The 10,119-nt window shown below is 40.7% G+C and overlaps 1 pseudogene; it reads right to left on the bottom strand.

Moving 5' to 3' along the window:
- Window positions 1-204: 204 nt before the first annotated feature.
- LOC121397640 lies at window positions 205-2,241 on the bottom strand (annotated as a pseudogene).
- Window positions 2,242-10,119: the final 7,878 nt, after the last annotated feature.

Consider the following 10,119-nt stretch of genomic DNA (forward strand, 5'->3'; position numbering starts at 1 on the left):
GAATGGAAGAGGCCCAATTAGTGCGGGAAACCACCTGAAACTATAAATACGTGGAGAGCAAGGGCCCGCCTGCCGGCTGCCGCAGTCTGGAGAGGAGTCCGGGAGGAGAAGGAGGACGTGAGTCACTATAGGTATCGGTAGGGCTGAACCCCCCCAATGTATCTGATTTCATAAGTGCCGCCTGAGACTCCCACACTGGCCCGCAATATGTCGCATGTCCCCACTCCCCGGCACTTTCAATTGGTTCAACTTTCTACTTCTGGGGACCCCGATAGGTCCGTGTTTGGGGGGAGGAGCTGACACGTCAATCATCCTTTGCGCAACTCCCCAAAAAGTCCTAAGAAGTTGTTGCGGGCTCAGCAGGCCGGGCGCACGGGCACTTGCAGCAGGATCACCTGTCTGTTCTCTCGGAGGGGTGACACTTGTTGATGTGGCGGGTGAGGCCGGGGGAGCTGTAGAAGGTGGCGGGCCCCAGGTGGCTTCCACTATCGGCGCAGATTTGCCCAATGCCAATAGCGCTGTGCAGTCGTCTCAATGACACAATGACCAAAAACGCAAGAGAAATCCAGTGCTGCCGCTGTTACCTGCAGTCCCTGCGCTGCTTCTCGGCGCTAAGTGCGTGCGCTGCGACTTCTGCTGCGTAATGTCACTGCTGTGTGTGACTCAGGCTTAGTAGCAGCATTAATAAGAGGGGGAAAGCGCACACACACACACAGCCATGTAACAGCAGCCATCCATCAATCCTGAGACACAAATATCACGCCTAACTCCTCCTTCCTGTTCCCTCCCTCCCTCCTGTCTTCTAAGCTCCTCTCAGTCTGCTGGAGCCTCTACTTTCAGGGCTATACCCCCTACTGAATAACCGAGCAAGGGAGGAGGAGGAGGAGGAGGGGGCACATTCACAAACTCAACAAACTACAATGGCTTTGCAACTGCAGCTCACATACAAGAACTAGGGATGCCCCCCTACTTACTAACTCCTGCAGGGAAGGGGTGGGGGGGTGTACCTGCAACAAATTACTTTGTAAAGGGTTTCAAAACTTGGGGGAGGTAGAAGACCATAAATCCTGTTATTTACCTGTAAATTAATATTAGCTTGCCATACAAGTGATTTAGTCTTTAGAGCAGGACTTTTGCATTTGTTATTAGTTGTACAGGTATGGGGATCTGTTATCAGGAAACCCATTATCCAGAAAGCAACAAATTACAGGAAGGTCATCCAGCGTCGGACTGGCCCATTGGGATACCAGGAAAACTCCCAGTGGGCCGAGGTGTCAGTGAGCCCTCTTGCTTCTAACCATTTGGCTTATTTCATGGTCATTATCAACTTCTATGAGAACAAAGCAGCTAAATAGATGGAATAATAGAAGGTTTTGGGGTGGGTTCCTGGTGTCCCAGTCTGACACTGAGGTAATCTCCTATAGACCCTATTTTAATCAAATATATAAAATAAAATGAATTTTTTTTAAATGATTTCTTTTTGCTCTGTAATAATAAAACATTACATTCTTCTCGATCCCTAGTATAATTAATCCTTATTGGAATCAAAAGCATCCTATTGAGTCTATTTAATGCTTAAAGGAGACATATAGGATAAATGAAAAAACCCTAATTGTGTGGGCAATTATGATTAATATATGGCATTGCTTTTACATGATGCTAAAAAATAATATTATCTTTAAAATATCCCCTTTATTGAAACTCCCTATAGATGTTCTCTGGTCCCTGTCTGTGTTTCAAATGAGGGGTGGCGGGGCAGTATTTGCAGGGGTACAGCTGAGAGGAATGAAGGAGGCGGATGTGACGCTCTTGGCTGCTCTTCCCCGGGAAGGTTTCTCCGCACACAGGGCACGGGTGACACTCCTGGGGGACATTTAGGCTGCCGCTGGGGGGGCTCTTGGCTTGAGGCCGCTGCTCGTCGCGGCTCTGGTACATCATGTGACCGGCCTCTTCCGGCTCCTTGGCCACTTGGTGCGACAGCAGGTGTTTCCTCAGATAAGCCTGACGCCGGAACTTGCGGGCGCACCGCGGGCACTCGTACAGCCCGTCTTCTGAGCCGGACTCGGAGGCCTCGGGGCTGGGGGTGTCCCGGTCACTCAGGGCCTCTTCCTTGGGTTGGACTGCGTCTGCGGGGACGGCTGGGGGTCGGGGCTTGTGCCAGCGGCGGTGGGAGGCCAGGTTGGCGGGGCAGCTGAACACCTTGTGGCACTCTGGGCAGCGGTAGGCCTTACCTGTTGTCATCCATTCCGACCCGTCACCCGAGAGTCCCGACTCCCCGACCCAACCCCAGGGGCGACCCCTGGGTCGTCGCCCGACTCAGATCCTGATTCCTGGGGCTCCTCCTGGACCTTCTCCGGACCGCCAGGCCCAGGCAGTGTCCCACCTGGGCCACGCCACCCCACCACCACAGACCAGACCACTGAGACCAGCCTATTTTCCTTTTCTGATCTTTAATTAATTCCTGGCCTCTAATTTATAAGTTAATGAACTTCATTTTTAACAGTAACACAGTACACTTTTTTTAAGCACATGAACTTTAATTAATTGGATTATTTTATATACCAAAGTAATTGATTCATTTATTAATTCATTGATGTGCAGGCGATAGTCTAGAATTGATTTGGGAGTTATTACAGAATTGAATTGGCATTTAGCACTTTATAATTAACTTTATTTTTTTAAAATCAATATTTGAAGAGATGAGATGGTGTTTTACTGCTGCTATATTTAATTATTTGCAACTTTCAAACAGGGTCACTGACCCACCAAGAACAATTGCTCTGCTTTTGAAATTTAGTACTTTCTTTTCAGGTCCTTTCCTATTCATATTCCAGTCTCTTATTGAAATCAATGCATGGTTGCTAGGGCAATTTGGATCATAGCAACCAGACTGCTGAAATTGCAAACTGGAGAGGTGCTGAATAAAAAGCTAAATAACTCAAACTGCAGACAATAACAAATGATCCAATTGCAAGTTGCTGCTTCGGAATATCACTTCTAAGTTATAATGTAAAGATGAACAACTTTAATGGGGTGGTTTATACCTTTGTATTAAGTTCTAGAACAACGAATTCTAAGCAACTTTTTAATTGGTTTTCATTATTTATTTTTTTAGTTTTATAGTTATTTGCCTTTTTCTTCTGACTCTTTGCAGCGTTCAAATGGGCATCACAATGTCACTGACTCCCTACTAAAAAACAAATGCTCTGTAAGGCTACAAATTATTGTTGTTGCTACTTTTTATTACACATCTTTCTATTCCGGCCTCTCCTATTCATATTCCTGTCTCTTATTTAAATCAATGCATGGTTGCTAGGGTAATTTGGACCCTAGTTACCAGATTGCTTAAGAGGCAAATTGAAGAGCAGCTGAATAAAAAGCTAACTAACTCAAACTACAAATAAAAACTAAAAGTTAATATAAAGGTGCTTTACTTCCACAGTTCCATATTACCTACTGTAGCCTAGCCTGGACAATTGCCTCTGCATGAATTACTCAGTGTGGCCCTGCATACACCACCTGCTAATCTTCACTGTAAGTAATGCCTCCAATATAAAAACTAGAATTGCCTTGGGTAGAAATCTGTTTTAATGTATATGTAACTCCACTTCTGGTACTTAGTCAGATTTATGTTTTCCTAGAATTGCCTCTTCTACCTTACGGATACTGGAAATTTGGTACATCTCTTCTACCTTACTGATACTGGAAATTTGGTACATCTCTTCTACCTTACTGATACTGGAAATTTGGTACATCACAGACAGCGCTGCCCATATAGGAAACCTACTGTAGCCTGGATGGTTGCCTTGCTTTTGCTGGAATAACTCAGTGTGGCCCTGCATACACCGCCTGCTAATATTCACTGTAAGTAACACCACAAACTGTTATTGTATTGTTCCTACTTGATGCCTCTTGCACCTCAGATGTTTACGTCTTTTCGACAAACCACAAAATTGGCCATACCTGACCAAGTATATTAGTTAAAAGTAATTGTTAACAGAGTAGAGTTTAGGATGGGTTAATCATGCTGCCTTAAGTTTCATTTTGAATTAGGCCTTCGCTTACATAGCATGACAATCCTGAATAGTAACTTGGATTCCTAGCCTAGTTATAACATTCTAAAATACAAATGTATTTTACAGTTTTACCAAATAAGTGTGACTCAGATACTTGAATTTTTCATTTTTATTGGAATTGCAGGGGTCCAATAATGTCACCACCTTCAAATTCAAAAAAACACAAGTCAGGATCACTTAAAAGAAAAGAGTGTTTTAAAAAGAAGAGAGAACAACAGCTTATATCAAAGGCATGCTACTCGGTTTTGGTCAGAATTTAGAATTAAAGCTACATTATCACAATTTCCTGAAAAACCTCATACAAGTACAAATGATGCATTTTTGAATACTGTTGAAGTGACTGCAAGCCCTACGTGCACATCACATGATTTGGTTACAAGTTTGTCTGAGACAACGGATAATGCAAATATATGTCATTTAACAGAACAGAGTGAAATTACAAAGTTACAGGAAACAAATGATACTGAGCTTGCACACACTGATGTACAAATTTGTCCAGAAACAGGTGAAATAGATAATATTGCTTTTTCTACAGCTGCTTCTATAGCAAGTATTTCCAATAGTGAAAAAGATAAAATTGTGGCTTCTACTGATCCTGCTTTGTGGCCAAAGCAAAATAAAAATTTGCTTCAGGATTATTGGTGTTGTCATGGTCCACAAATGTGTAGAAATTTTACTGGAAAGTACAATGTTTCAGAAAGACGTTATTCTGGTGGTGTGAAACGGTCTTTCAATAATGAAATGGTAGAGCGTATAATGCCAAATGGAGAAACTGTGGTAAGAAGCTTCATTATCTATTCACCTTCTGAGGGAAACATATTTTGTTTTCACTGTCGACTTTTTTCAACAAAAACGACAGCATTTTCTTATTATGGCTTTAGTGACTGGAAGCATGCATCTGACTGCCTCATACACCATGAAAATAGTGCAGAACATCAGCGGTGTGTAAAAGCCTATATTAAAAGGTGCCATGTACAAGGTAGAATAGATTCTGAAGTACAAAAGACACTTGAAATCCGAGAGAGGTATTGGAAAGATGTCTTAAGACGTGTTGTTGCCACAGTTGAAATTTCTCTCCCAGTATGGTTTACCCTTTCGTGGCACAGTAGAGAGATTTGGCTCTCCAAATAATGGTGTGTACCTTGGATCTCTTGAATACTTGGCTCAGTTTGATCCATTCATAGCTGCACACATAGAAAAGTATGGTAACAAAGGGCGAGGTAAGCCTTCTTACCTGTCTTTGGGTATCTGTGAAGAGATGATTACCATGATGGGTCGCAAAGTCCAGAACCAAATTGTTAAAGAAATAATATCTGGAAAATATTATTCTTTATGTGTGGACTCCACTCCAGATGTAAATCATGTAGATCAGCTGACATTTACAGTTCGCTTTGTCAACAAGTGTACTGGTCAACCAGTAGAGAGATTTCTGCAATTTGTACCAATTCATTCACACACTGGAGAGTCTTTGGCAAATACCATATTAAAGACTCTTGAAGAACATAAAATACCGATTAAAGATTGTCGTGGTCAAGCATATGACAATGCAAGTAACATGTCCGGAAAGTATAAAGGAGTAAAGACTCATATTCAGAAAGTGAACCCACTAGCTGAATATGTGCCTTGCAGTGCACACTCCCTTAACTTGGTTGGCCAGCGAGCTGTAAGTGTCTGCCCCACCGCAGCTGATTTTTTTTCACTTGTGCAGCTATTGTATGATTTTTTCTCAGGCTCTACACACCCGCTGGGAATTGCTACTTAGTCACTTAAAGCCAAATGAGAAAGGTAGAGTTTTGACCCTAAAAGGGCTTGGAGACACACGATGGTCATCTCATGCAAATGCTGTTAAAGCTTTATTTCAAAACTACTGCAACATACTGCAGTGTTTAAAAAAAATTGAAAGTAATGAAGAAGAATATGTAGACACACGTAAGCTTGCAAAACCATTAATTAAAAAACTGGAAAAATTGGAAAATGTCATAATGTGTGTACTTTGGAACCGAATTCTGGAGCAATTTAACTTAACTAGTGTTTACTTACAGTCTAGTTCCATGAACCTTGGAACAGCTACCAACATGCTAAGGTCCCTGGAAACATATGTTGCAAGTCTCAGAGATGAATTTGAGAAGATCTGTACTGATGCTTCAGTTCTTATGCCTAACAGCACTTTTGAGGCCACCAGGCTTCGTAAACGTAAAGCCTTTTTTGATGAAAAGGAAAAAGAAAATACTGTTCTTCAAGGCTGTAAAAAGTTCAAAGTGGAATCATTCAATGTCATAATTGACACACTTGTCACCTGTCTTCAGGAAAGAATAAAAGCATACACCACACTGGATAATAGATTTGGATTCCTAGATGATCTTACTTTAAGAAAACTAGATTTGTTAAGAACAAATGCATCCAATCTTCAAATGGCATATCCAAATGATTTGGAGTTCACATTTCCAGATGAAGTTGTTGCATTTCAGAGCTTACTGCAGTCCTATAATTCCGCAAATGTTGTTCAGAATAGCATTTACTGCAGTCAATTTTTGAGAGAGAAAAACATTATTTGTGTCTACCCAAATGTGGAGATTGCCCTCCGCATATACTTAACATTGCATGTTTCTGTAGCTGGGGGAGAGCGTTCTTTCTCTAAACTTAAATTTATAAAGTCAGAATTACGCTCCCAAATGCAAGAACAGCGGCTTAACGCTTTAACACTTATGGCAATAGAAAATGATATTGTACAGGAGTTTGGATTTCAGTGATATTGTACAATCCTTTTCAATCCAAAAGTCCAGGAAAAAGTTTTAGATTTGCAGTCTTTATTCAGAACATAAGCAAACATTAATCTAAGCAGTATTAGATCATCTATATTCATATTCTTCATTACATCATCAGAACGACTGCAACATGCAAGTGTGTACAAAAAATAGTGGTTTTGCATGCTTACAGTACATCCATATTCTTCTTCATTACTTATCTGTTTGTAAAAATGTAAAAAATGGAAACACTGTTCTGGTATTAATGTTGCCATTGCCGGGCTCAATTAATGTCACCACCTCCAAATTCAAAAAAATACAAGTCAGGATAACTGACACTAAAACATGAGAGCAGCAACTTATATCAAAGCATGCTACTCCATTTTGATCAAGAAGTAAAGCTTCTGAAAAACCTCATACATGCACAAAGGATATTGTATATCCTACATGCATGTTCTTCTTTACTTCTTCACACCTTCTAAAAAATTGAAACACTTGTGTTAGTTACTTAAAGCTTGACCGGAACTACTGGAACATGCAAGTGCTTTTGCATATGGTTGCATTCATAGTCTTCATTCTTTAAAATTTGTAAAACAGAAACCGTGTTTGGTGTTAATGTTTGTTTCTTTGAGCTTGATCAGAACTACTGCAACATACCCAGTCTGTACAAATAAGTGTTTTTTGCATATGGTTGCATCCATAGTTTTCATTCTTCTTCAAAACTTGTAAAACAAAAACCGGGTTTTGGTGTTAGTATCTTTCTTGAAGCTTGATCAGAAATCCTGCAACATACCCAGTGTGTACAAATAGTGTTTTTACACATGGTTCCATCTATATTCTTCATTATTCTTCTTGAAAACTTGTAAAAAAAATTCTGGTGTAAATGTTCCTTTAAGCTTGATCAGAACTACTGCAACATACCCAGTGTGTACAAAAAATATTGTTTTTGCATATGGTTGCATCCATATTCTTCTTTCTTCTTCAGCCCTTCTAAAAAATTGAAACACTTGTGTTAATGTTACTTTAAACTTGACCAGAATTACTGCAACATACCCAGTGTGTACAAATAAGAGTTTTTTGCATATGGTTGCATCCATATTCATTATTCTTTAAAATGTGTAAAACAGAAACCGGGTTCTGGGGTTTCTTTCTTTAAGCTTGATCAGAACTACTGCAACATACCCAGTGTGTACAAAAAGTGTTTTTGAATATGGTTGCATCTGTTCTTCATTCTTTAAAATTTGTAAAACAGAAACAGTGTTTGGTGTTAATGTTTGTTTCTTTGAGCTTGATCAGAACTACTGCAACATACTGTACAAATAAGTGTTTTTGCATATGGTTGCATCCATAGTCTTCATTCTTCTTTAAAACTTGTAAAACAGAAACCGGGTTCTAGTGTTAGTTTCTTTCTTGAGGCTTGATCAGAACTACTGCAACATACCCAGTGTGTGCAAAAATATTGAAGTTCTTAATCTAGAATCAATAAAACAATCTAAATTCAATATGTTTTGCTTTTGTTTTCCTTTTATCTAGTGTGAGTATAACTGTGTCCTATGGTAATGGTGGAGGACATTTTTTCAGGATGAGGGGGGCCCACCAAACAATCTCTGCCCAGGGCCCACCAAGGCCTTAAATCGGCCCTGCTTGGGACGTGGGGTTAATAGATAGGGGGTCTGGTGGTCTAGTGAGGATGCAACAGGGACACCCTCCTCGCTCCTCTTCCCACACCGATGTGCATCCAATTTGTACCTGCTACCTTTGCATTACGACTTAGCCTGTGACCTTTATTACGCTCCTGTTTCTCGATTTTGTACCGCGCTGCATGATCTGGTATTCTTGGTATTGACTTGGCCTGCCTTTGACTATGATTCTATTCTCTATTCCAGTAGTACGTACGGTTCCCTTGCTTGCCCAGAGTTCTTCCCTTGGTCCTCTCACATTAAGACCTGGAGGCACCCGAGAAGCGGAGGGCTCCTCCCGAAGTGAAATGAGGTTGTTAAAGACAGAACAATGAGCCGTGACCGGGACCTTGGGGTTTACTTTGGGTTTGGGAGACCAAACGTCACAGGGTCCTACAATTATATGGAGTATCGTGTCTTAAAGAAGAACTAAACCCTAAAAATGAATAGGGCTAGAAATGCAAATGTTTTATATACTGAACTTGCACCAGCCTAAAGTTTCAGCTTGTCAATAGCAGCAATGATCCAGGACTTCAAACTTGTCAAAGGGGGTCACCATCTTGGAGAGTGTCTGTGACACTCACATGCTCAGTGGGCTCTGATTGGCTGTTGAGAAGCTAAGCTTAGGGCTCGTCACTAATTATCCAGCAGAAAATGAGCTTCCCCTGTAATATAAGGTGATGCTACAGGTTTGCTGATTATTAAATTCTGATGTTTATAATCTGTATTAATTACAAATCAGCCTTATATTGTGACATTTCTATTCTATGTGTACTGTATATTGTGAGTGGGTCCCTAAGCTCAGTATATTGCTAAGAATTACTGCCTTTTTTATTACATAACCCCATAATAATGTAATTAGTCCCCGTGCCATCACCATTGCCAAATTGGGAGGGGTGTGTGAAAGTTTTATTTTGGCCTATGGGGCCGCGTTTTCGGAACCAAAAAAAATTCTGCAAAAGGCAATAAAAAGAATTCTCTTGGTTTAACCCCAAATTAGTTGGAAAATAACATATTTTGCAATGATTTACAAATATTCCGTCTGCTCTGAAAAAACTGGCATTTTATAAAAATAGTTTTTGGAAATATCCCTTTGTTGATTTGCCGCCCAATGTCATCTTAAGTCAAGCTAAATATTGTGTAGCTCTGGGCCTATGACTTGATGTTTGATGGCAGGATTGTTCCACAGCTGTTGCTGACAGTAGTAGTAGTACTTGACTGATCCTTCCCGGCTGCAGTGGGATTATGCAAGGGTCAGCGCTGCTGAAGGCTTGGTACAACGGAACACGTCTGCTCTCCAACCATGCAGTCTACGTGAGAGGAAAGCACCATACATAAGATCACAGTTGCGTAAATTCCACAGCAAAGATCTGTCTACTTTGAAGATAATTGCAAATGAAAGGGGGAAAAAACATTTTTCAGTTAAAGGTGAACTGTTCAAATTAACTCAAATTCCCTTATAATCAAAGCATCTTTTCTTTCTTTGCTTGGGTTTGTAATGTGGTAAGCTCTTCCAGAATCTCCTGGCCTCCTTATAGCTGGGTGTAGCTATACACAACATCCAAGTGATGGTCCTGATGTACAGTACATCTTAAATCTCTTGTATACAGGGTCGGAACT

This window comes from Xenopus laevis, chromosome 8S (assembly GCF_017654675.1).
Source record: "Xenopus laevis strain J_2021 chromosome 8S, Xenopus_laevis_v10.1, whole genome shotgun sequence".
In the NCBI taxonomy this organism is placed as follows: Eukaryota; Metazoa; Chordata; class Amphibia; order Anura; family Pipidae; genus Xenopus; species Xenopus laevis.